This window comes from Pristiophorus japonicus, chromosome 1 (assembly GCF_044704955.1).
Source record: "Pristiophorus japonicus isolate sPriJap1 chromosome 1, sPriJap1.hap1, whole genome shotgun sequence".
In the NCBI taxonomy this organism is placed as follows: Eukaryota; Metazoa; Chordata; class Chondrichthyes; family Pristiophoridae; genus Pristiophorus; species Pristiophorus japonicus.
The window spans coordinates 366,448,597-366,476,028 of NC_091977.1; the positions used below are offsets into that span (position 1 = coordinate 366,448,597).

General features: G+C 46.7%; 1 long non-coding RNA gene across 1 annotated transcript in view; it reads left to right on the plus strand.

The window, feature by feature from the left end:
• LOC139259500 (uncharacterized) overlaps positions 1 to 27,432 on the plus strand; it is a 59,609-nt gene that overhangs the window by 19,043 nt on the left and 13,134 nt on the right. The gene's annotated exons all lie outside the window — the stretch shown is intronic.

Consider the following 27,432-nt stretch of genomic DNA (forward strand, 5'->3'; position numbering starts at 1 on the left):
CCCTTGATTTTAGTACAAAACCTCAGGGTTAGTGACAGTCTCTGGGTAATGCAGGGGAAGGAGAACTCAATTGGGACTTAAAGTTAAAAACTGTGTTATCTATTTTCAGGGAGCGCCGATTGTTCCAAATGCGTTTTAAATGGCAGAAATGCTCACAGAATCGTAATAAAAGTGGAAATAATTATCTGGATATTTGCAACTAAAATGCCCCTTTGCAGCATGATAAATTACATACAGCCTGACACACAATCACTTTCCGACTCATTCTGTTGTCGGCGGCAGCGTCGGAGGTGCGTGGTGAGGCCTATAAAAGGCACAGCAGGGAGTCCGGGGCCCAGCATCGGCGGCAGTCGGGAGCAGCATCGAGGAGGTGCGTGGTGAGGCCTATAAAAGGCACAGCAGGGAGTCCGGGGCCCAGCGTCGGCGGCAGTCGGGAGCAGCATCGAGGAGGTGCGTGGAGAGGCCTATAAAAGGCACAGCAGGGAGTCGGGAGCAGCATCGAGAAGGTGCGTGGAGAGGCCTATAAAAGGCACAGCAGGGAGTCCGGGGCCCAGCGTCGGCGGCAGTCGGGAGCAGCATCGAGGAGGTGCGTGGAGAGGCCTATAAAAGGCACAGCAGGGAGTCGGGGGCCCAGCGTCGGCGGCAGTCGGGAGCAGCATCGAGGAGGTGCGTGGAGAGGCCTATAAAAGGCACAGCAGGGAGTCCAGGGCCCAGCGTCGGCGGCAGTCGGGAGCAGCGTTGAGGAGGTGCGTGGAGAGGCCTATAAAAGGCACAGCAGGGAGTCGGGGGCCCAGCGTCGGCGGCAGTCGGGAGCAGCATCGAGGAGGTGCGTGGAGAGGCCTATAAAAGGCACAGCAGGGAGTCCAGGGCCCAGCGTCGGCGGCAGTCGGGAGCAGCATCGAGGAGGTGCGTGGAGAGGCCTATAAAAGGCACAGCAGGGAGTCCAGGGCCCAGCGTCGGCGGCAGTCGGGAGCAGCGTCGAGGAGGTGCGTGGAGAGGCCTATAAAAGGCGGGACTTGTGCAGCTACAGGGAGAAGGCAAAAAAGAAGTAGAAAGAAATTAAAAGGTGACGTCACAGCCAAGAAGGTAAGTGATTGGCTGGTGATTGGTGAGTAGTTTTTCTTTTTTCTCTTCTATATCAGTGAGTAACTTTTAACATTGTTGTTGCCAATTTAAGTGTATATAAGGGTTAAGTCATGGCAGGAGAGCTCGGTCGGGTGTTATGCTCCTCCTGTACCATGTGGGAACTCAGGGACACTTCCGGTGTCCCTGACGATTACGTGTGCGGGAAGTGTATCCGCCTCCAGCTCCTGACAGACCGCGTTGCGGAGTTGGAGCTGAGGGTGGATTCACTCTGGAGCATCCACGATGCTGAGAATGACGTGAGTATCACGTGTAGCGAGTTGGTCGTACCGCAGGGAAAGGGTCCACAGCCAGATAGGGAATGGAAGACCAACAGGAAGAGCAGTGCAAGGAAGGTAGTGCAGGAGTCCCCTGTGGTCAACCCCCTGCAAAACAGATACACTGCTTTGGGTACTGTTGAGGGGGATGACTCATCAGGGGAGGGCAGCAGCAGCCAAGTTCATGGCACCGTGGCTGGCTCTGCTGCACAGGAGGACAGGAAAAAGAGTGGGAGAGCAATAGTGATTAGGGATTCAATGGTGAGGGGAAGAGATAGGCGTTTCTGCGGCCGCAACAGAGACTCCAGGATGGTATGTTGCCTCCCTGGTGCAAGGGTCAAGGATGTCTCGGAGCGGGTGCAGGACATTCTAAAAAGGGAGGGAGAACAGCCAGTTGTCGTGGTGCACATTGGTACCAACGACATAGGTAAAAAAAAGGGATGAGGTCCTACGAAACGAATTTAAGGAGCTAGGAGCTAAATTAAAAAGTAGGACCTCAAAAGTAGTAATCTCGGGATTGCTACCAGTGCCACGTGATAGTCAGAGTAGGAATCGCAGGATAGTGCAGTGTTGCAACAGGGAGGGATTCAAATTCCTGGGGCATTGGAACCGGTTCTGGGGGAGGTGGGACCAGTACAAACCGGACGGTCTGCACCTGGGCAGGACCGGAACCAATGTCCTAGGGGGAGTGTTTGCTAGTGCTGTTGGGGAGGATTTAAACTGATATGGCAGGGGGATGGGAACCAATGCAGGGAGCCAGAGGGAAACAAAAAGGAGGCGAAAGCAAAAGACAGAAAGGAGATGAGGAAAAGTGGAGGGCAGAGAAACCCAAGGCAAAGAACAAAAAGGGCCACTGTACAGCAAAATTCTAAAAGGACAAAGGGTGTTAAAAGAACAAGCCTGAAGGCTTTGTGTCTTAATGCAAGGAGTATCCGCAATAAAGTGGATGAATTAACTGTGCAAATAGATGTTAACAAATATGATGTGATTGGGATTACGGAGACGTGGCTCCAGGATGATCAGGGCTGGGAACTCAACATCCAGGGGTATATTCAACATTCAGGAAAGATAGAATAAAAGGAAAAGGAGGTGGGGTAGCATTGCTGGTTAAGGAGCAAATTAAGGCAATAGTTCGGAAGGACATTAGCTTGGATGATGTGGAATCTATATGGGTAGAGCTGCAGAATACCAAAGGACAAAAAACGTTAGTGGGAGTTGTGTACAGACCTCCAAACAGTAGTAGTGATGTTGGGGAGGGCATCAAACATGAAATTAGGGGTGCGTGCAATAAAGGTGCAGCAGTTATAATGGGTGACTTTAATATGCACATAGATTGGGTTAACCAAACTGGAAGCAATACGGTAGAGGAGGATTTCCTGGAGTGCATAAGGGATGGTTTTTTAGACCAATATGTCGAGGAACCAACTAGGGGGGAGGCCATCTTAGACTGGGTGTTGTGTAATGAGAGAGGATTAATTAGCAATCTCATTGTGCGAGGCTCCTTGGGGAAGAGTGACCATAATATGGTGGAATTCTGCATTAGGATGGAGAATGAAACAGTTAATTCAGAGACCATGGTCCAGAACTTAAAGAAGGGTAACTTTGAAGGTATGAGGCGTGAATTGGCTAGGATAGATTGGCGAATGATACTGAAGGGGTTGACTGTGGATGGGCAATGGCAGACATTTAGATACCGCATGGATGAACTACAACAATTGTACATTCCTGTCTGTCGTAAAAATAAAAAAGGGAAGGTGGCTCAACCGTGGCTATCAAGGGAAATCAGGGATAGCATTAAAGCCAAGGAAGTGGCATACAAATTGGCCAGAAATAGCAGAGAACCCGGGGACTGGGAGAAATTTAGAACTCAGCAGAGGAGGACAAAGGGTTTGATTAGGGCAGGGAAAATGGAGTACGAGAAGAAGCTTGCAGGGAACATTAAGACGGATTGCAAAAGTTTCTATAGATATGTAAAGAGAAAAAGGTTAGTAAAGACGAACGTATGTCCCCTGCAGTCAGAATCAGGGGAAGTCATAACGGGGAACAAAGAAATGGCGGACCAATTGAACAAGTACTTTGGTTCGGTATTCACTGAGGAGGACACAAGCAACCTTCCGGATATAAAAGGGGTCGGAGGGTCTAGTAAGGAGGAGGAACTGAGGGAAATCCTTATTAGTCGGGAAATTGTGTTGGGGAAATTGATGGGATTGAAGGCCGATAAATCCCCAGGGCCTGATGGACTGCATCCCAGAGTACTTAAGGAGGTGGCCTTGGAAATAGTGGATGCATTGACAGTCATTTTCCAAAATTCCATTGACTCTGGATCAGTTCCTATGGAGTGGAGGGTAGCCAATGTAACCCCACTTTTTAAAAAAGGAGGGAGAGAGAAAACAGAGAATTACAGACCGGTCAGCCTGACATCGGTCGTGGGTAAAATAATGGAATCAATTATTAAGGATGTCATAGCAGTGCATTTGGAAAGAGGTAATATGATAGATCCAAGTCAGCATGGATTTGTGAAAGGGAAATCATGCTTGACAAATCTTCTGGAATTTTTTGAGTACTTTCAGAAGGCTTTCGACAAGGTCCCACACAAGAGATTAATGTGCAAGTTTAAAGCACATGGGATTGGGGGTCGTGTGCTGACATGGATTGAGAACTGGTTGTCAGACAGGAAGCAAAGAGTAGGAGTAAATGGGGACTTTTCAGAATGGCAGGCAGTGACTAGTGGGGTACCGCAAGGTTCTGTGCTGGGGCCCCAGCTGTTTACACTGTACATTAATGATTTAGACGAGGGGATTAAATGTAGTATCTCCAAATTTGCGGATGAAACTAAGTTGGGTGGCAGTGTGAGCTGCAAGGAGGATTCTATGAGGCTGCAGAGCGACTTGGATAGGTTAGGTGAGTGGGCAAATGCATGGCAGATGAAGTATAATGTGGATAAATGTGAGGTTATCCACTTTGGTGGTAAAAACAGAGAGACAGACTATTATCTGAATGGTGACAGATTAGGAAAAGGGCAGGTGCAAAGAGACCTGGGTGTCATGGTACATCAGTCATTGAAGGTTGGCATGCAGGTACAGCAGGCGGTTAAGAAAGCAAATGGCATGTTGGCCTTCATAGCGAGGGGATTTGAGTACAAGGGCAGGGAGGTGTTGCTACAATTGTACAGGGCCTTGGTGAGGCCACACCTGGAGTATTGTGTACAGTTTTGGTCTCCTAACCTGAGGAAGGACATTCTTGCTATTGAGGGAGTGCAGCGAAGGTTCACCAGACTGATTCCCGGGATGGCGGGACTGACCTATCAACAAAGACTGGATCAACTGGGCTTGTATTCACTGGAGTTCAGAAGAATGAGAGGGGACCTCATAGAAACGTTTAAAATTCTGACGGGGTTAGACAGGTTAGATGCAGGAAGAATGTTCCCAATGTTGGGGAAGTCCAGAACCAGGGGACACAGTCTAAGGATAAGGGGGAAGCCATTTAGGACCGAGATGAGGAGGAATTTCTTCACCCAGAGAGTGGTGAACCTGTGGAATTCTCTACCACAGAAAGTTGTTGAGGCCAATTCACTAAATATATTCAAAAAGGAGTTAGATGAAGTCCTTACTACTAGGGGAATCAAGGGGTATGGTGAGAATGCAAGAATGGGGTACTGAAGTTGCATGTTCAGCCATGAACTCATTGAATGGCAGTGCAGGCTAGAAGGGCCGAATGGCCTACTCCTGCACCTATTTTCTATGTTTCTATGTTTCTATGCGCAGCGAGTTTGAATGAATGAATGGGACTATGGTTGTACACTCAAGAACATTATAGTCACGTCAGAACAGTTTAAGTCAATTTATTGAAAGTATCTGTCCGATCTTAGTCAGTCATTCATATCGTGGTTAGAAATGTCATTGGCACCCAGTGCGTTGCTGGTAACAAAATATTTAATTGCTGAAAAGAAAACGACCTGTTTCGTTGAAAAGGCACTGTTTATAGATTCAAAGCAGCTATAAAGGACAATCTCAAACAATCCTTCGAATAAATGTTAACATCTACAATGCTGATGTCAGGCTTTAAAAAGTAAACTTCCTGTAATGTACCCTAATTACCTGGTTCCTCCAGCAGCTGTGCACACAGAATGCAGGCTGTAGCCTTCTTTATCTGTCACAGAACTTTCATCCTTAGATCCTGGGCAGAAGATTTCTAAAATGTGGAATTTTGCGAGAGAACTCATAGTTCTCCAGCGCATGTGAAGAATCTGTCAAGCTCCAGTTTGACAGATCAGAAAAGCCGGTTTTCAGCGCATGCGCATTGTGCGCTGAAAACCGGCTTTTCTGATACCTTCCTGGGTCCGTAGATGCTTCATACGGGCCCGGGACGTCGGAATTTCTACGCCAGCATGATTAGTCGGAGTCAACATGGTTTTATGAAAGGGGAAATGGTGTTTAACAAATTTATTAGAGTTGTTTTGAGCATGTAACTAGCAAGGTAGATAAAGGGAAACCAATGGATATAGTATATTTGGATTTCCAAACGATATTCGATAAGGTGCCGCATAAAAAGTTGCTATGCAAGATAAGGGGCGATGGGGTTGGGATAATATACTGGCATGGATAGAGGATTGGTTCATGGACAGAAAACAGATAGTAGGGATAAATGAGTCATTTACCAGTTGGCAGGCTGTAACTAGTGGGATGCCGCACGGATCAATGCTTGGGTCCCAGCTAATTACAATCTATATTAATGACTTAGATGAAGGGACCAAGTATAAGTAAATGCTGAGGAGGACACAAATAGCCTGAAAAGCAATACAGATAAGTTAAGTGAGTGGGCAGTAAGTTGGCATGTGGAGCGTAATGTTGGGAAATGTGAGTTTATTCAATTTGGTAGGAAGAGTAGAAGAACAGAATATTTTTTAAATGAGGAGAAACTATTAAATGTTGGTTTTCAGAGAGATTTAGTTATCCTCTTTCAGGAAACACAGAAAATCAGCATGCAGGTACAGTAAGCAATTAGGAAGGTAAATGGCATGTTGGCCTTTATTGCAAGAGAACAAGAGTAAAGAAGTCTTCCTACAATTGTACAGGGCTTTGGTGAGACCACATCTGGAGTATTGTGCACATACTTGGCTTAGAGGTGGTACAACAAAGGTTCACTAAATTCACCTTTGGGATGAGAGGGTTGTCCTATGAGGAGAGATTGAGTAGATTGGAATTTTGAAGAATGAGAGATGATCTCATTGAAGCATATAAGATACTGAGGGGATTGACAGGGTAGATTGTTTAGCCTGGCCATGCCAAAAAGAGGATGTTTCAATTAAGGACCCGAACTGCATCCTGAAGGATGGAAGATGCCTTTATTTAGAATTTTTTGAATGTGGGGTGGCCGTTGCACACCAGTCACCACATGGGCTTGACAAAGCTAGGTCTTGGTCCAGTGGCAAGGATTACCCAAGGCGACTGGAGACCAGCTCTGCTGCACGTACCTAGTGCGCACATGTATCGCAGTGTGAGCTGGTCCGTGCTGCTCGTGGTCCCCTGGCCCCAAACTCGTGCCTCTCCTAGCCTCGATCACATCCCTCTACAGTCTCTCGCCGTTCCTTCGCTCCGACCTCGCTGCTCCTGCTGTATCTGCCCATGCTCCAATCACTGACCTGAACCTTGATGATGTCACTCTTCGCTGCCGTTGCCCTCCTGCACCAGCTTGCGCTGTACCCTATAGTATAGTGGTATGCCTCCATGCTGCTCCACAGCCACTGCTCACCACTCCTTTTATGGACCCGACCTGCCGCTGGTATTCTCAGAGGTCGGGGCTTCCAAGCTGCCCATGGCCGCCACTCGCCGTTCCTTTTATGGCCTATTAAAACTAGGGGCATAGTCTCAGGATAAGAGGATCAGCCATTTGAGACTGAGATGAGGAGGAATTTCTTCACTCAGAGTTATGAATCTTTTATTTATTCCATGGATGTGCCGTTCTTGATGGATCCTAAAAATACCTTCAAATAAATTGAACAACAATTTATGAGCGCTGATCATAAGGTGATATTTTGGAGGTATGCTTGTCATTTTTGATTTTCATATATGGCAGATGTCAATCATGTGGCACAGGCAACAATAAAATTAGCAACTGCGTTCACAGAAGGAAATCTAGAATTTGTCTGTGAAGCAAAATAAAATATTAAACATTCTCAGAAAAATAGGTTTTAAGATAATAAATATGTTTGACAAGATACAACTAAACTTATAAATATTACAGATTGCCAAAATAAATGCCACTGATATATTTGAAACATAGAAACATAGAAAATAGGTGTAGGAGTAAGCCATTCGGCCCTTCGATCCTGCACCACCATTCAATAAGATCATGGCTGATCATTCACCTCAGTACACCTTTCCTGCTTTCTCTCCAAACCCCTTGATCCCTTTAATTGTAAGAGCCATATCTAACTCCCACTTGCATATAACCAATGAACTGGCATCAACAACTCTCTGCGTCAGGGAATTCCACAGGTAAACAACTCTCTGAGTGAAGGAGTTTCTCCTCATCTCAGTCGTTTACCTTACCATTAGACTGTATCCGCTGGTTCTGGACTTCCCCAACATCGGGAACATTCTTCCTGCATCTAATCTGTCCAGTGAAGGCCTTGAGAGGGTGCAGAAAAGATTTACAAGACTTATTCCAGTGATGAGTTGATAGACTGGAGAAGCTGTGGTTGTTCTCCTTAGAACAAGTAAGGTTGAGAGGAGATTTGATCGAGGTGTTTAAAATCATAAAGGTTCTGGACAGAGTAGATAGAAAGAAACTGTTCCCATTGGCAGAAGTTGAGAACCAGAGGACACAGATTTAATGTGATTAGCAAAAGAACCAAAGGCGACACGAGGAAAAACTTTTTACATGAGTGGTTAGGATCTGGAATGCAATGCCTGAAAGGGTGGTGGAGTTAGACTCAATCCTGGCTTTCAAAAGGGAATTGGATAAGTATCTGAAAAAAAAATTGCTGGGCTGCAGGGAAAGGGTGAGGGAGTGGGACTAGCTGAAATACTCTTGCAGAGAGCCAGCATGGGCTTGATGGGCCGAATGACCTCCTGCAGTGATATAACCATTCTATGATTCTATGAGTTCACTTTAATAAATCACGATTTCCTGAGAACGCCACATAGATTATTTCGACCTGACTTTTGGCCTCCTGCTGATCTTACCACAGGGAAGAACGCGTTGCACGGGAGTTTCTGTGCTGTGCTCATTTAATTCTGCAGGCAGCACCAGAAATACCACTGCTGCCTGTGCTCTTTTTTGCAGGTGGCTGTTAACCATGGTCCGTGGTGACACTGCCTGCTTTCAGGCTTAATCAAATGTTTAGGCCCATAACTACGAAGCCCACGCCTTTCCAAAACTTGAATACTGCTCCTCTCTCTGAGGAGGCGATTCTAATACATCTCCCACACTCCTAGATATGGTATAAGGAAAAGCATTTGGCCTAGAAATTCATTAGCCCCCGAAAATTGGCGTAAGGATTGAGATGCACAATCAACCCATGCCCGTTCAGAGGAATGCAGGCAGCACACGAACTTTGTGCTGTCCGCTCATTTCCATGATTGTGGCGTTCAGCACAGCACTTATTCTTAAAGACAGTTTGCATTTCTCAAAAGAGAGGTGCATTCTGCCTGCAGTGAATGGAGGAGAAAAGTAAAATGATGTCACAACAGGGGAGTTGTTCTCCGATGCAGCACTGGTGGCCTTGGTGCAAGAGGTCAACTCGAAGAGAGAGGTACTGATTCCACAGGGTTCCAGGAAGCCTTCCAGGCAGCAGTATAAAGTCCAATGTGATAAAATAGCCGCTGTGGTGAATGCCAGCAGTTTAGCCATGAGAAGGTGTGCACAGTGCAGAAAGAAGTTTAATGACATCACACGCATGATCAAGGTCAGTGAAATAATCTTCAAATGCCATATCACACCATCTGTACCATTAGCCTCACACATTACTCAATACATTACACTCCCATCACTCACTTACCAACAATCTCTTCCAAACATGGCTCATATTTCATATTCATTTCTTCACCTCACCCGCGCCACTGCTCTGCAAGTCTCACACCCACATCTCATAGCTTGCCCACACTGGCAGCTGTTCAACCATAACAGGCATATCACCCAAACACATTGCAGCATGTTCACTGACAAACTCCCCTTTCGCTCGCAGGAAAATGTGGCTCACAAACAGTGCCAGCAATACCTACCAATGTGGTATAAGCATGCCTGCATTATCTGACCGCCATGCAGGAGACAGTGCTGACCATTTTTGGCATCGGTGAGCTCAAGGCCAGCAGCAGGCTAAAAGTATACAAGATGCTGGTATCCTCATACATAATCCTCCTTCTCACATCCCACTTCCCCCTCATTTCACAATTTTTCTGATTTACAATCTGTACATTGGTGAAAGCATGCACCATTTGCATTCTCTCCCTTCCATCACACAACCCTACCCTTGTGCCTTTCTCATTTCAGACACCCAATAAAACCAACCTTCCCAGTCAGTGGTGCAAGAAGACGAGGGAGAGGAGAGTGATGATAAACAAGAAACACCGTCATTCGATCTGAAACTTGCAGCCATCAGCTCATATACTGCATAAACTTTAGAGGTTAGCTTAGAGGCGGGATCTCCATGTAATGAGTCACTCAGCATGAGTGTCCTGCAGCCAGTGCACAGGAAAGGGGAATGCAGGTGCCAGCTCCCTTGAGGCCGAGGTGGCATGGAGTTCTGCTGCACAGGTCTCAGATGAGGACTCCGATGGGACAGCAAACAGAAGAAGGCTGATGGGTATACATAATGCAATGCTTGGTGCATTGGCAGATCTGCCAGAAAACCTCAATGCAATGTCAAGGAGCATGGAGGAGTCCGGTACTAACCTTACACAGGGCTTTGCTCACAGCTTGGGGCACATGATTTCCAGCATGGAAGTGATGACCAACTCCATTCGCGCACTTGTGAACCCAACCATGATGCAGAGTCTGATGAGTGATGTTGCAACTTCCAGTGTAGCATAAGCAGAAGCCACACAACATCACAGTGCTGCAGTGGAAGCTCAGACTGCTGCCTTCGGGGCTGCATTTACCAGTGTGGAAAGGTTCTTGCAAGGTCTCACAGAAGTCCAGCAATCTGTCCTCCAATAGATTACGAGCAATGGTGAGGTGCCGTCCCGGGGGGCGTAGGGGGAGGGGGGGGGTAGTGACTCCATGGAGCACAAACCTGCTGACCTCTCTCAGGATGAAAGCACTCATCCTCCCACCAGTGCCACTCCGCCAGTGCCTATGCTGTTGCCTGTCAGCCAGCTAGCCAAAACTACTGCTGCCCATGCCAAGGTGTTACAATCTACACCCGGGCCTTCTAGACCTAGAGCTGCTAGACCAAGATTATTTGCAGTCTCCCCCATTTAAAGTGCTGCAGCCATTGGGATAGCATTGCACTGCCACTGCAGCCTTCGGTCACCTGAGGAAGAGAGTGATTGAAGACCAGGATCTCAAAGCCAGCAGTAGTGATACCCGCTCTCCTATATGCTTCAGAGACATGGGCTATGTACAGCAGGCACCTCAAAGCACTGGAAGTGTACCATCAATGCTGCCTCCGCAAGATCCTGCAAATCCATTGGCAAGATAGGTGCACCAACGTCAGTGTTCTTGCTCAGGCCAACATCGCCAGCATAAAAGCATTGACCATGCTCGATCAGCTCCGATGGACGGGCCACATCATCCCAATGCCAGATATAAGGACAGTCAAAGGCACAATGAAGACTGGCACTAAGCGACGGCACATGTGTGATTAGTTGACTTTGTTATGTAATATTGGATGGATTGATGTATAAAGTTGGATTGGAATGTTTGTTTTGTGGAGGCTTTTATTGTATCATTGTGGTCATGGGTACTCTGTGATGGTCAGTAACAGAGGAAAGATAAGCTGTGGGGCTAATGTTAATGGGGAATTGGGGTTGCATTTATTGGTACCGCAGTAAGATGAGTCAATCATGGACAGCACAAGCAGAAAGAGACTGTCTGAGTTGCCTCATCCCTCCCGCTTCCTCGTCTTCTGTTTTCCCCTGTTCCACATCCTCCTCCTCTTCTTCCTCCTCCTCCTTTGCTTCCTCTTCCTCCTTCTATTCTTCCTCCTCCTCCTCTCCCTCTTCCTCCTCCTCTTCCTTAGCTGGTCGCCATACTTCTGGCGGCAATGGCTGTGCCCTCATGAAGGCGATAATCAGCTGACATTGTTGCAAATTGCTTGCCTTTCTCCATTTTTCGGTACAAATATGTTCATTTTGATCCAAACTTTCCTCTCAAGCTCTTCCTACCTTCTAAATATGCCTCTTTCCTGTCTCCTTCCCATAACAAAATCAAGTTTACCTCACCTACTCTATGCATTTTTTCCAAAACCTGAAAATGTGGAACATTTTAACTCCCTCTGTATTCCCTTCACATAACTTCACTGTTACTTCTTAATTTTTCTTATCTACTTGTAGCAACCTTTTTGGTGTCTTACATCAACTACCTCCACCTCGACTCTGAAAAAATCTAGATGATATTTTAACTGTACCATCACATTTAAAAATGGAATGTGTGGGGAGGGAAATTGGATGCCCGTGGAAACATGCCAGAATTAGACCTATTATTCCTTTCTGAGGGGCCCAAGAAAAATCAACAACAATATGTCCATCATGTAATTTCTGCCCTTCACATTTCAAGTGATGATAAATTAAGACATTTTTCATTAAGACACAGGCCTAGAAATTGCTCCACACCGTGCCCATTTTTAGGTCGCCGGTTAGACTACTATGGCTCCAATATGGCGGGCAGGAAGTGTGCTCCTATTTTTGGCCGGAAGTACACTACCCACCATATTGCGTAAGAACAAACAAGAGGTATCCTTTACCCCTTTCTGTAAGATTCAATACCACATCTAGCCTGAGATTCTTCAGACAAGTATTCCGGCCTCTGCATCGGCTCGGATGAGTCGCTTGTCTGCCAAAGGCATTTAAATCATGACGCCTCCCTCTGACCCCATGAACTTTAATAGTGTCAATGATGGTGGTCATAGGTGTGTGCATTTTGGCAATTATGCCAAAACTCACCCCATCTAAAATTTCCATAGCCCGTGATTTAAAAAATGCGCTGAGCAATCATTCTGAAATGGGGGAAGAAAGCCAGACATTCTATTTTGTGTTCAGGCATGTGCCCTAAAGAGCAATTACAGGCTAATTGACCTCAGTTCTCATAGTTCTCTCACTCACTCACCTATGAATCTTTTCCCACAGGTCTTTACAACGTTTTCAACATTCTAAGCAATTGGTCAGGACATCTGCTTGGAGGTTGGGATACAAGACTCACTAAAGAATGGTGCGAGCATTCAGAATAGATATCACGACTGCGTGATAAATATTCTCCTGTAGGTCGATGGTGAACTCCATTTCAGATAGGGGGGCCGAAATTGCCCCATGCTAGGTTTGGGGCACATAATTCAAATAAAGTGAAAATGTATCGCCCGGAGCTAAGGGAAGGAAGGTGACCTGGATTTCGGCTCTTTAACTTGAAAAAACTGCCCGAGCGCTATCGGAGGCACTCTGCGGGTCGGGAGAGGGGTAGGAGCATGGTGGAAGCGGTGTGCTGATCTGTTACAACGCCCCTCACCTTCTCTTAAAGGGGAAGGCTGCTGTGAACTCTGCAGCTACTTTTGTGGCGCCCACTGGGCCCCCAGGGAGGGTTTCAGCTGGGCCAGTGGCCCGGCACCCAAGAGGGGCTGCCAGGCTGCCTATTGGCGGCTCGGCCAAACCAGCGCCTGCTATTAAAATAAGACAGTGGCTGCATCACTAGGCCCTCCACTTTAAGGGCGGCTGCAAAGCAGAGCCTCAGCCACCACCCCTTTGCGACCCGCAAAGCTGTTGGTGGCACCGCCCGGCGCTGATTGCGTCCTGTGGGGAGATTTCCCCCTCGGGACGCAAAGGGGTCAAGGCAAGGTGATAAGGGGTCAGCGTGCATAGCATCCCGGGGGTAATTCCGGCTGCGTCACTCCCAATGCCTGCCTCCGGGTGCAAACCACTTATCGCCCTGTTAGTGAGGGTCGGAGGCACTAATTGCCCTTTTCAAAAGGGGCAATTTTGGCCCCAAGTAGTCATGGAAAGATATTGGTAGCAGACTTCTCCACAGCCATTGATAAACATTGCAAAGTGCTTGGTATATTTTCTAATGACAGCAAAAAACAAATGCAGGTGCTGAGATTGCATCCTTTGAAGATTAAGTAAGGTGTAAAACCAAAACACTGCAGTTGAATAAGAAAGCGAGTTGGTCCTTCTGCTCTTCTACTGCCACCACCTGCTTAATAATGTCTTGCCATTATGTCGTGCAACCTTCTCAAACTGACTGTCTCAATCCCATAAGATGCATATACCTTTGCTGATGTTTACTACAAGGTACTTCATGCCAGGTGCTGTCAGATACTAGTCATCGGGGATAGGTTTGGATGCCTCTTTGGGTTACTTATCGAAACAAAAGAGGAACATCTATGAGAAGGCTGGTGTAAAGTCCTGTCCCCTCAGTTCAGATTCACACGAGGCATGTAGTGAAGTCAAAGTCACTCTGGACCTGCACCTTTATTTCACAGCTCTGGAATGCTGCACTTGCCTGAGACCTGTCCTTATATACCTGTCTCTTGCAAGTGCACACCTGGTGGTAAGGTATGCTGGTGGTTACAGGTCATATCTTATTACAGTCATGTATAGCATGTTAGGATACAGTTATATATAATAATGTAAGATACATGACATCACCCTCCCCCAAGGTCTTATTGTCTTTATAGGTTCAGTCTCTCAGGTGGCCTACGCTCTCGCGTGCAGCGTCTGAGTTGTGGTTCAGTTGTTTGCCTTGGTGTCTGTTTTTCTTTGGGTGTGGTTGCTGGTATCTCGCCTGGGCTGTCTGTTTCGATAGGTGTGATTGTTGTTGACTCGCCTGGGCTATCTGTTGGGATTGCCCTTTCCTCAGGTTGTTCCCTCTGTCTGTCCACCAGGTGTGGTGCGAGTTTCACATTGTAGTCTGCCTCTGGTTCCGCAGTGTTGTTGGTAAATCTGCTTTTGACTTGGTCTACATGCCTCCGGCAGGTTTTGCCATTGTCCATTTGTACTACCAGTAGCCTGGTTCCTTCCTTGCCCATTACTGTCCCTGCAAGCCATTTTGGACCCCTGCCATTGTTTAGTACAAACACTTTGTACCCTAGTTCATTCCATCCCCCCCTCGAATTTCTGTCATGGTACTCAGTCAGCTTACGGCGCTTTGCCTCAACGATTTCATGCATGTCTGGGAGGATTAATGAGAGCCTTGTTTTTAAAGTCCTTTTCATCAACAGCTGCACGGAGGGGATCCCAGTCAGTGAGTGCGGACGAGATCTGTATGCCAGCATACAGATCTCGTCCGACAGGCGACCCTGCAGCATGGGACCTTGGATTTTAAGCATACCTTGTTTAATGATTTGCACTGCTCTCTCCGCCTGGCCATTGGGAGGCCAACTTGAACGGTGCCGTCTTGACGTGATTTATGCCGTGGTCAATTATAAAATCTTGGAATTCTGCGCTGGTGAAGCACGGACCATTGTCACTGACCAATATATCAGAGATTCCGTGTGTTGCAAACATGGTTGCGAGGCTCTCCACAGTGGTGGAGGTTGTGCTCAAGTTTAAAATGGTGCATTCGATCCACTTTGAAAATGTATCTACAACTACGAGGAACATTTTGCCCATGAATGGGCCCGCATAGTCTATGTGCACTCGCGACCACGGTTTGGTAGGCCAGGGGCTCAGTGGAGCCTCCCTGGGGGCATTGCTGAGATGGGCATAAATGGTGCACCTTCGGACGCAGAGCTCCAAGTCCGCTTCAATACCAGGCCACCAGATGTGGGATCTGGCTATGGCCTTCATGAGAACGAGCCCCGGGTGCTCGCGGTGGAGCTCCTGGACAAATGCCTCTCTGCCTCGCAGAGGCATGACTAATCGGTTGCCCCACATCAGGCAGTCTGCTTGTAGTGATAGCTCATGCATGCGCCTGTGAAAGGGTTTTAATTCTCGGGGCAGGCATCGCGAGCCTCTGCCCAGTCACTGGTTAGGACACATCTTTTTACTAAGGATAACGTGGGGTCGCTGGCCGTCCAGGCTCTGATTTGGCGAGCCGTCATGGGCGAACCTGTGGACTCAAAGGCATTGATTGCCATGACTATCTCACAGTCCTGTTCGTCAGACCCTTCCGTGGTCGCCAGGGGTAGCCTGCTGAGCGCGTCGGCACAGTTGTCTGTGCCTGGTCTGTGCCTTATGTTATAGTCGTAGGATGCCAGCATGAGTGCCCACCGTTGAATTCGCGCCAAGGCATTGGCATTTTTTGCCTTGCTCTCAGATAAGAGCGATGTGAGGGGCTTGTGGTCACTTTCTAATGCGAACTTGGCCCCGAAAAGGTATTGGTGCTTCTTTTTGACACCGTACACGCACGCGAGCGACTCCTTCTCTACCATTCCATACCCGCGCTCCGCCTGCGAAAGTGACCTGGAGGCATATGATATGGGTTGTAATTTGCCCGCACTATTGACATGTTGCAAAACGCACTCGAACCCATACGCTGACGCATCGCATGTGAGAACTAGCTTTTTACCTGGGTCAAAGAAAGTCAAAACACTGTTGGAACACAGAAGGTTGCGTGTCTTATTGAAGGCGCGTTCCTGGGCGTCCCCCCAAAACCAATCGCAACCCTTTCTGAGTAGCACATGGAGAGGCTCCAGCAATGTGCTTAAGTTCTGCATAAAGTTCCCAAAGTAATTGAGTAGCCCGAGAAAGGCGCGCCATTCTGAGACATTCCGGGGCCTGGGTGCCAGGCGAATAGCTTCTGTTTTGGACTCTGTTGGGCGGTTTCCATCAGCTACAATCCTTCTGCCCAAAAATTCAACCTCGGGAGCGAGAAACAGGCACTTGGATTTCTTGACTCATAGGCCTACGCGATCCAACCGCTTTAGTACTTCCTCCAAATTACGGAGGTGGGAGTCGGTGTCCCTACCTGTGATAAGTATGTCGTCTTGAAATACAACCGTCCCCGGGATGACTTGAGCAGACTCTCCATGTTGCGATGGAATATGGCAGCTGCCGAACTGATGCTGAATGGGCATCGATTGTACATGAAAAGGCCTCAATGTGTGTTGATGGTGGTAAGTAGCTTGGATTCCTCGGTCAATTCTTGCGTCATATACGCAGATGTAAGGTTTAATTTTGAGAAAAGTTTACCTTCAGCCAATGTGGTAAATAAGTCCTCCGCTCTGGGCAGCGGGTACTGGTCCTGTAGGGAGACTCTGTTTATGGTAGATTTGTAGTCCCCACAGATTCGTCCGGATCCATCAGGCTTCATGACTGGGACAATGGGACTTGCCCAGTCGCTAAATTCCACCTGTGATATAATGCCTTCCCGCAGAAGCCTGTCTAGGTCGTGTTCCATCTTTTCCCTCATCACAAAGGGTACAGCTCTGGCCTTGTGATGGACCGGTCTAGCATCCTGTGTGATATAGATTTTGACTTTGGCCCCTTTGAAAGTGCCCACACCTGGCTGAAAGAGATGTTCAAATCGCTTTATAACTGTTGAGCAGGAGGTCTGTTCCTCTAATGATATGGCATGGACATCATCCCATTTCCAGTTTAGTTTTGCCAGCCAGCTTCTCCCCAGCAGTGCTGGGGGGTCTCCGGGGACAATCCACAGGGGAAGTCGGTTCACTGTCCCTTTGTTTGTGACAGAGAGCATGGCGCTGCTGAGGACTGATACGATTCCTTTGGTATAGGTCCTTAGTGTGGTGTCGACCCTTGTGAGTTTTGGTCTGTCTCTTTTATGCGGCCACAGTTGTTCAAATTGTTGAGCGCCCATGAGAGATTGACTCGCTCCCGTATCCAGCTCCATGTTGACAGATATCCCGTTGAGTAGGACCCTCATCATTATAGGAGGCATCCTGTTGTAGGAGCAGCAGCCATTTATCATGTTGACCCGCTGTACACCGGTGTCCCGGGTACTGTCCCCACCATCTTTTGGTCCACTTTCCGATCCATCTGATTCATATACCAGCCGAGCTGCCATTTTTTTGCACATGCGTGCCAAATGCCCTGTATATTCACAATTTCTGCAAACAGCCTGCTGAAATCGACATCCCCTTGACACCTCCAGCACAGACCTGTTCCATTGTTCAAAGAGTTCCCAAAGAATGAGCTGCGTCTGGCTGATCTCTCTTGAGCTTCTCTCAGTTTGTAGTTGATTGCTCGCATTGTGAGTTGATGAGGTGTGAACGGCCATTCCTGTGGCCCTTGATGGCTTCTGCCTGCTGTCGAGAGCCTGTTCTCCCAGTTTTGTCTGTGTGGGGGTAGCAGCTTGTTTAGTGCTGTGAACTTCTTCTTCCGATATTTCGTTAGTTGTCATACCTGCATTGTAAATCAACCTCGTTTCTTCTTCCCCAACCAAGAATGTCTGTGCAACCAGTGCTGCTGCCTCTAAGATCAGGTTCTTGGTCTCTATGAGCTTTCGGAATATGCCTGCATGGCCTATTCCTTCATTGAAAAAGTCTCTCAGCATTTCTCTCCTCAGTTCATCAGAGAACTCACATAAACTAGCCAACCTCCGAAGTTCCGCCACGAAATCGGGTATACTCTGGCCCACACAGCGTCTGTAGTTGTAGAACCTGTGTCTGGCCATATGTAGGCTGCTCGCTGGCTTCAGGTGGTCTCTTACCAGTGTGCTCAATTCTTCAAACGACTTGCTTGCTGGTTTCTCGGGTGCCAATAGATCCTTCATTAAAGCGTATGTTTTTGAGCCACAGCTGGTCAAGAGATGGGCTCTTCTCTTGTCTGCCTTATCGTCGCCTAACCAGTCTTTGGTTACAAAGCTTTGCTGGAGCCTTTCTATAAAATCCTTCCAATTGTCTCCAGCATTGTACTTTACATCTGATCCGTTGTTCGCCATTCTGTGGATTTTGTAATCCCGTAACTCGTCGCCACTGTAAAGTCCTGTCCCCTCAGTACAGATTCACACGAGGCATGTAGTGAAGTCAAGGTCACTCTGGACCTGCACCTTTATTTCACAGCTCTGGAATGCTGCACTTACTTGAGACCTGTCCTTATATACCTGTCTCTTGCAAGTGCACCCCTGGTGGTAAGGTAAGCTGGTGGTTACAGGTCACATCTTATTACAGTCATGTATAGCATGTTAGGATACAGTTATATATAATAATGTAAGATACATGACAGCTGGCTATAAGGTATTCAATCAAATTGTGTGTGTCATGGTGGTGTGATTGAATGGATGCAAATGATGTATGTGAGTAAATGAGCGGAGAAAAAAATAAATATAAAAGGAAAGCACTAGCATTCAGCTTCAGAGGTGTCCAGTTCAACTTTGATGTATTCCCTCAATGTTCTTTCATCTGAAGATGTCCAACAAGTCCTGTTCAAGGGAAAGTAAAGCTTTTAAATTTGGCGGTTTGTTCTCATCTATAAAATGCCACTTCATCATCAAAGCAGAAAAGTAGTGTTGACATATTCAAGGTTTGAGAAGCACATAGCGTGAAATCTAAAATCTTAAAATTGAAAAGGGAGCAATGGAGCCATCTTCTCTTCTTAGGCCATCCCTCGAATCGAGGATGACTTACTTCCACGCCAAAAAGGGATGAGTTCAATGAGTTCACAGGTGTTACAATGAAGGACCTAATATTCCAGATCCAGAATTGCATCTTGAAGGGTGGAAGATGCCTGTGCGTGGATTTTTATAACATGTGGTGACCATTGCACACCAGCCACCACACGGGTTTGACAGAGCTTGATCTTGGTCCAGTGGCAAGGGTTAAGCAAGACGACTGGAGACCAGCTCTGCTGCACAGACCTAGGGCGCACACATATCGCAGTGTGGGCTGGCCCGTGCTGCCCCTGGGCCCTCGCCTCTTCTGGGCCCCGAACTCACACCTCTCCTGGGCCCAGATCACATCGCTCTGCAATCTCTCACCACTGCTTCGCCCTGACCTCGCCGCTCCTGCTGTGCCTGCCCACACTCCAATCACCGACCTGGGTTATGGTGACATCCAATCCTGTCGCCCTCTTCACAGCCGTCACCCTCCTGCACCACCTTGTGCTGCTCCCTGGAGTGGTACACCGTCACACTGTCCAGGGGCCATTCGCCGCTCGCCTTTTATGGCCCCAACCTGCCACTGGTGTTTCCTCTTAGGTCGGGGCCGCTACGCTTTATTTGCTCTTGGATGCAGTGGTGGTTTTCTTTGGCAGAAGCATAGCCTGGATATTAGGCAGCACCCCACCCTGAGCAATGGTCACCCCTTCCAACAGCTTGTTGAGCTCCTCATCATTGCAGATGGCCAGCGACATGTGTCTGGGAATGATGCGGGTCTTCTTGTTGTCGCGGGCCGCGTTGCCAGCCAGCTCCAAGATGTCAGTGGTCAGAAAATCGAGCACAGCAGCCATGTAGGCCGGGGCTCCATACACATCAGTTTCGATAGATGGTGTGCCGAGTTAGCTGATCTCAGCCACAATGATAGTTGAATGCTTTACATTTAATCTCAGTTTCTTGGGTTAGGAAGGGGAAAATCAACCATGGTTCACATTCCTGATCCTCATCCAGTGAGCCCTAAGGATGAATAGTTTTTCTCTGCTCACTTTCAAGGTTTACACTTGAGTAATAGTTATTTTGGTGCAGTACATGCTTCAGTTCCAGCACCTGTGGAACTTTCAGTTCCAGGACCTGTGGAACCATCAGCCAGAAAAAAGTGAACACCTTTCGGAAGGAGGAGAGAATATTGGTGGAGAAAATTATTCTTGCAAAAGGTTTGCACTTGTCAATGCAAGTGAAAGGATATACTTGCTTTGGAGGCTGTTCAGAGAAGGTTCACAAAGTTGATTCCAGAGATGAGGGGGTTGACTTATGAGGAAAGGTTGAGTAAGTTGGGCCTCTACTCATTGGAGTTCAGAAGAATGAGAGGTGATCTTATCGAAACATATAAGATTATGAGGGGGCTTGAAAAGGTGGATGCAGAGATAGGGAGACTAGAACTAGAGGGCATAATCTTAGAATAAGGGGCTGACCATTTAAAACAGAGATTAGGAGAAATTTCTTCTCTCAGAGGGTTGTGGATCTGTGGAGTTCGCTGCCTCAGAGAGCTGTGGAAGCTGGGACATTGAATAAGTTTAAGACAGAAATAAACAGTTTCTTAAACAAGGTGATCTCCTGGATTCGTTTTGATTGCCTGGAAGGGCCGATGAGGAATTTTCCCAGGATCTTTTTACTCAATTGGCCTGCGTTTTCATCTGGGTTTTGCCTCTCCCAGGAGATCACATGGCTCCGGTTGGGGTGGAGTGTAGAAGGTTTTGGTGCAAGGAGTGTCGCAGTTATGTGGGGCAGACTGGTTGGGCTGGATACTCTTTACCTTTCCGCCTTTGTTCATAGGTTTATATGTAATCTTCAGGGCTGTTGACTGAGGGCCATGTGGCTCTTTGTCGGCTGGCGCGGACACGATGGGCCGAAATGGCCTCCTTCCGCGCTATAGATTTCTATGTTTCTATGTTTCTACAGTTTTCATCTGTACAGACTTTTCTATCATTCAGCACAAAGATAAATCATCTGTAAATCTTATACACAACCACTGAACTCTGAGCTAGTAGTTATTCTGTATATTTAGCACAATTCAATCCATTATTCGATAAATGGAAAAGGAAACCAACACTTTACAGTTTTGATTTCAAGCTGGACAATAAATGTGTTCCATATATTTTCAGAATAGTTACTCTGTAGATTAAAAAATATATAAATGCAGAATATTTGATACCTAGAGACAATACTTTGCTGCTGGGCTTTTTGGCAAGCATGTGTATCAACATAAGAACAGAAGAAATAAGAGCAGGAGTAGATCATTTGGCCCCTCGAGCCTGCTCCGCCATTTAATAAGATCATGGCTGATCTGATCATGGACTCAGCTCCACTTCCCTGCCTGCCCCCCATAATCCTTCACTCCCTTATCGCTCAAAAATCTGTCTATCTCCACCTTAAATATATTCAACGATCCAGCCTCCACAGTTCTCTGGGGCAGATAATTCCATAGATTTACGACCCTCTGAGAGAAGAAATTCCTCCTCATCTCAGTTCTAAATGGGCGACCTCTTATTCTGAAACTATGCCCCCTAGTTCTAGATTCCCCCACGAGGGGAATCATCCTTTCTGCATCCACCTTGTCGAGCCTTCTCAGTATCTGATATGTTTCAATACGATCACCTCTCATTCTTCTAACGTCCAATGAGTATAGGTCCAACCTACTCAACCTTTCTTCATATGTCAACCCCTTCATCTCAGGAATCAATCTATTCAACCTTCTCTGAACTTCCTCCAATGCAAGTATATCTCTCCTTAAATAATGAGACCAAAACTGTACTCAGTACTCTAGATGTGGCCTCACCAATAACCTGTACAGCTATAACAGGACTTCTCTGCTTTTATACTCCATCCCCTTTGCAATAAAGGCCAATATTCTATTTTCCTTCCTGATTATTTGCTGTACCTGTAAACTAACATTTTTCTTTCATGCACAAAGGATCCCATGGTCCCTCTGTACTGCAGCATTTTGTAAACTCTATTCTTTTAAATAATAATTTGATTTTTATTTTTCCTGCCAAAGTGGATAACCTCATACTTTCCCACATTATACTCCATCTGCCAAATGTTTGCCCACTCACTTAGTCTGTCTATATCCCTCTGCAGATTTTTTGTGTTCTCCTCAGAACTTGCTTTCCCACCCATCTTTGTATCATCAGCAAATTTGGCTACATTACACTCGGTCCCTTCATCCAATTCATAAATATAGATTGTAAATAGTTGAGGCCCCAGCACTGATTTCTGTATCACCCCACTAGTTACCATTTACCAACGAACTCTCTGTTTTCTTTTAGTTAACCAATCTGCTATCTGTGCTACTATATTACCCCAACCCCCTGAGTTTTTATCTTGTGCAGTAACCTTTTATGTGGCACCTTATCACATGCCTTCTGAAAATTGAAATACATCACATCCACTGATTCCCACTTATCCACCCTGTGCGTTACGTCCTCAAAGAACTTCAGAAAATTTGTTAAACATGATTTCCCTTTCATAAAACCATGCTGATTGCTTGACTGTATTATGCTTTTCCAAATGTCCTGCTACTGCTTCCTTAATATTCAAAAAAGGAGGCAGACAGAAAACAGGAAATTATAGACCAATTAGCCGAACATCTGTCGTTGGCAAAATGCATTTTGCCAACGACAGATGTTCAGCTAATTGGTCTATAATTTCCTGTTTTCTGTCTGCCTCCTTTTTTGAATTGGGGCATTACATTTGCGGTTTTCCAATCCACTGGGACCTCTCCAGAATCCAGGGAATTTTGAAAGATTACAACTAATGCATCCACTATCTCTGTAGTCACTTCTTTTAAGACCCTAGGATGCAGGCCATCAGGTCCAGGGGGCTTGTCCATCTTTAGTCCTATTATTTTACTGAGTACTTTTACTTTAATGATAGTGATTGTTTTAAGTTCCTCCCTCCCTATAGTCCCTTGATTATCTATTATTGGGATGTTTTTAGTGTCTTCTAACATGAAGACCGATACAAAATATTTGTTCAAAGTCTCTGCCATTTCCCTGTTCCCCATTATTAATTTCCCAGTCTCATCCTCTGAGGGTCCAACATTTACTTTAGCTACTTTCTTTCTTTTTATATACCTGTAGAAACTCTTACTAACTGTTTTTATATTTCTTGCTAGTTTACTCTCATAATCTATCTTCCCTCTCTTTATTATTTTTTTAGTCATCCTTCACTGGTTTTTTAAAAATTCCCATTCCTCTGGCTTCCCACTAATCTTGGCAACTTTGTGTGCAATTGTTTTCAATTTGGTACCATCATTTACATTGTTAGTTAGCCACAGATAGTTCTCCCTTCTCTTGAAGTCTTTCCTTCTCACTGGAAAATATTTTTGTTGAGAGTTATGAAATAGCTCCTTAATGTCTGCCATTGCTTATCAACTGTCTTACACTTTAATCTATTTTCCCAGTTCACTTTAGCCAACTCTACTTTCACACCTTTGTAAATGCCTTTATTTAAGATCGGGACATTAGTTTGAGACCCAACTTTCTCACCCTCCAAATCAATTTGAAATTCAACCATACTATGATCACTCTTTCCTAGAGGATCCTTTACTATGAGATCATTTATTAATCCTGTCTCATTACACAGTACCAAATCTAATATAGTCTATCCTTCCATATGTCTCATTCAATAGTAATATTGTACAATGTGGAGGATATTACTTTAATTCTGCTAATTTATTCAAACACATACTACAAGGCAAAGCCAGAGTAGTCTCAGCATTGAATACATTGCCCAAATAGGACAAATGTCTGCCCTGTCATATTTCTGTTGTCGGCCCTTTTAGTGGAGTCTGAGAGTAGAAATAAATCGGCATCCTCTATATGGTTAGCCCATGTGCTTTATATCACCAGATATACTTGTTCCAACCATAACCTGGGTCTCAATAAAGGCCTGGGGGGAGAAATTGGGCTACTTTGCACCTCCCGTTTGCGCCCGTGGCGCAATTATGTTTTCACCCAGGCACAGATAGAACAGTGCCTCCTGCTGAATTGGATTGGGGATTTGCGGCAGTGCAAACATGTAGCATCCCACTCAGCTGCACTCTGCGATGCTGAAGTCATCTCCGTGCACAGCACTTGTTACAGCCCTGGAAGATAAATTGGTCCTTGCCCTCTGTTTTACTGCCTTTTGCTGACAGGAGGAAGTCGGCTGGAGGAGCGCTATTTAAAGGCACCAGAATCGGGTAAAGTTTTAGTTGGCCAATAATGGTTGCTGCTTACTTCCACATAGGCAGACAGGCATTTTGACAGATTTCACCGATTTCCAGTTGAAGGAGTGTTCTGGCTGTTAAAAATTTATGATTTTCATAGAGGGCAGATTTGAAAGTCCAACATTCATGAGGCTAGATTTTCCATTATTTGGCATCCATGGCGCCTACTTAACATCCATTTGAACACTGAACTGAGGAGTAATGCTCATTTAGCCACAAAATGGAAAGTGACGGCCATTTTTCGGACACTTATCGCTGAGCGTTAATTTCGCCATGTACGTAATGCCGGGAAAAAATAATACCGCCCGCCCACTTTTTTGAGCAGAATCTTCAGAATGGGCGAAACCAGCACCCATAATATCGCCCAGCGTTACATTCCGCACATAATTAATGAGATTCAATAATACTGACCGCCCACTTTTTTTTGTTGTAAAGATCACATTTGCCGAAACTACCACCAGTATATCGCCCTGCTTCAATTTCAGCACCTCGCACACAGCTCGCCCACAATATCACTCGAACAAAACACCGCTCTGAAAAATTTGAAATGTTCTGAACTAATCACAGCGGTGTGGACGCCATTTTGCAAATCGCAAGTCGCTTAATTGAAAAGGCTGCTTCAACTTCGGGGGTGTTTGGATTGACGTTGGAGTTCTTCTAAGGTAAAGTGACCATTTCAACAGACATCTTTCCATACTGTGGACGATTGGGTTTTACTGCCAGTTTCTTTTAGTATGGAAATTTATTGCTTGTGAACAATCGGCATTATACTTTTATTGGAATGGGGTCAGCCATTTCTCAGCCTGCATCGATTAATACGCAGATACTGCAGAGTGCAAATGGCACAATGTCTAATGCACAGCATTATGTGCCCAATCTAAGATGTGCCAGACTGAGGAGGAGGTCCAAACCATACACACCCCACACTTACAGGGAGAAGCGGTCTTACCTCGACTTATCCTTCAGAGACTGCGCTTCCACAAAGTGGTTGTCAGTGAAATATGCCATCTCATCGGGGCAGATTTTCAGCCTGCCATTACCTTCAGGACATCACTGTCCGTCGAGGTCAAGGTCACTGTGACACTGTTTTTCTATGCGTCCGGTTCCTTTTGAACCCCCTCTCTCTCAGCATGCCACACATTGCTGCATTAGACAGATCACTGAAGCCCTGTACGCAAGTAGGATGGACTTTATCAGCTTCCCTATGAGCATCGAGGCTCAGACTGACAGGGCTGGAGCAATTCTACCGCATTGCTAAGTTCCCCAAGGTGAAGTGAACAATACAGTGCACTCACATCACCATGCGGGCACCTTCTCAAGACCCAGAGGTTTTTCACAATGAAAAGGATTTCACTCCCTGAAGGTCCAACTAGTTGTCGACCACAACCAGATAATTATGGCCGTGAATGCCAAATGTCCAGGCAGCTTCGATGAGGCTCACATCCTGCGTGAGAGCGCTGACTCTGACATGTTTACCAGTCAGCCACAAGGACAATGCTGGATGCTTGGTGACCAACGATATGGCCTAGCCACCTGGCTGATGACTCCCCCTGCATGACACCCACACCGAGGCCGAGAAGCGATACAACCAGAGCCACAGAGCCACGCGTAATGTGGTCCAGAAAACAATTAGTGTGCTTAAGCAGTGCTTTAGATGTCTGGAGGACTCAGGAGGGGAGCTACAATACAACCCTGAGCAAGTAGCTCAATTCGTGATCGTGTGATCCATGCTGCACAACCTGGCTATCAGGAGGGGACAAGAATTGTCAGAAGGAACTGATGATCCACCTCAGGAGAGAGAGGAAGAGGAGAACGAAGGGCTGGACATTGACCTCGGCCAGACAATCAGGCTGACTATGTAACCATGCCCACGCCCCCTCCACAGCATAGGAAAGGGCCCGTGGTGGCTACATAGCTGCAAGACTCTTACGTCAGGAGCTCATAAATGAGCCATTTGCCTGAAAGAACGTTGCTGTTATTGACAAAGCTGACACACTGCTGTGTGTGTGTGCAGCTCAGACATCAATGGTGGGCATCACCTTGGTCCAGTTAAAGTTTAAGTTGATTCAAGTTAAGTGTCATTATACCCTTTCATGTTAAGGAATCACCAGTATGTAACGGTTCAGCTATCTGAGACAATGCGCAACAAGGTTATGTTGAATACAAAACATTTAATACGACCATTGATCTGAAATCATAAGTATCAGGGGAAAAAACACCCCACCCACACCCCACATTTTCAACCAATGACATCAATCAAATAGTCAACATGTCCAGCAACACAGAACACAAATGCAAATCAACAGGATGGCCCCCTGCCCCCATACCTTACAACAAATTGCATACACTGAGATGGAGATATAACACAGCCATCACCTGTGGACATGCACCTCACTTTCCTTCCCCCTACCCCTTCTTCTCCCCACCTCTACCCCTTCCCCTCCTCGCTCCATGCTGCCTGGCCGAGGAGCTCCTCAGGCGGTGTCTCATTGGGGTGGATGAAGGCAGAGGCAGTGGTTGCACGGGTACGTGAGAGGTGGGAACATTATCAGATGCAGAAGCAGGATCTTGCTCCTGCCTCTCATCTGCCATTGGCACTGTGGGTGTGGAACCTTGGGTTGGAGTGCCGCGCTCTGGGACCACTGGAAGGCCTGTGCCATAAGTGTTCCTGGCTATCGCCTCAGGGCTTCCGCCATCTGCGGAACGTACTCCGTCATTGTGCCGGAAATGCTGACCAGCTGTCGGGATATGCTCACAATGCATTTAGGATCTGGTCACCTATGTCCACAGTTCTCCTGGACAACTGTACCATCTCTCCTCTCTCTTCTGGCACTCGTGGACCAGACCTACCGTGTCCACGAAACAAACGTGGTGTCGGCGCTGTCCTGGGGACAAATGGGGTGCCCTTTGGCGAGGTGTATGGGCCCGGTACCTCCAGAGTGGAGGTGGGAATGACCGGAGGAGCCCTAGATGGCGTTGGGATGGAATGCCTTTTGGAGCCTGGTGATGCAGACTCCTCAAAATCTGCGCTCTCATCTGTAGAGAACAGACCCAGCTGATTGACGGGCGAGAATCGGACCTCCTCAGCAGCAGCTGTTGGATCGTCCGCTGAGTCCGAAC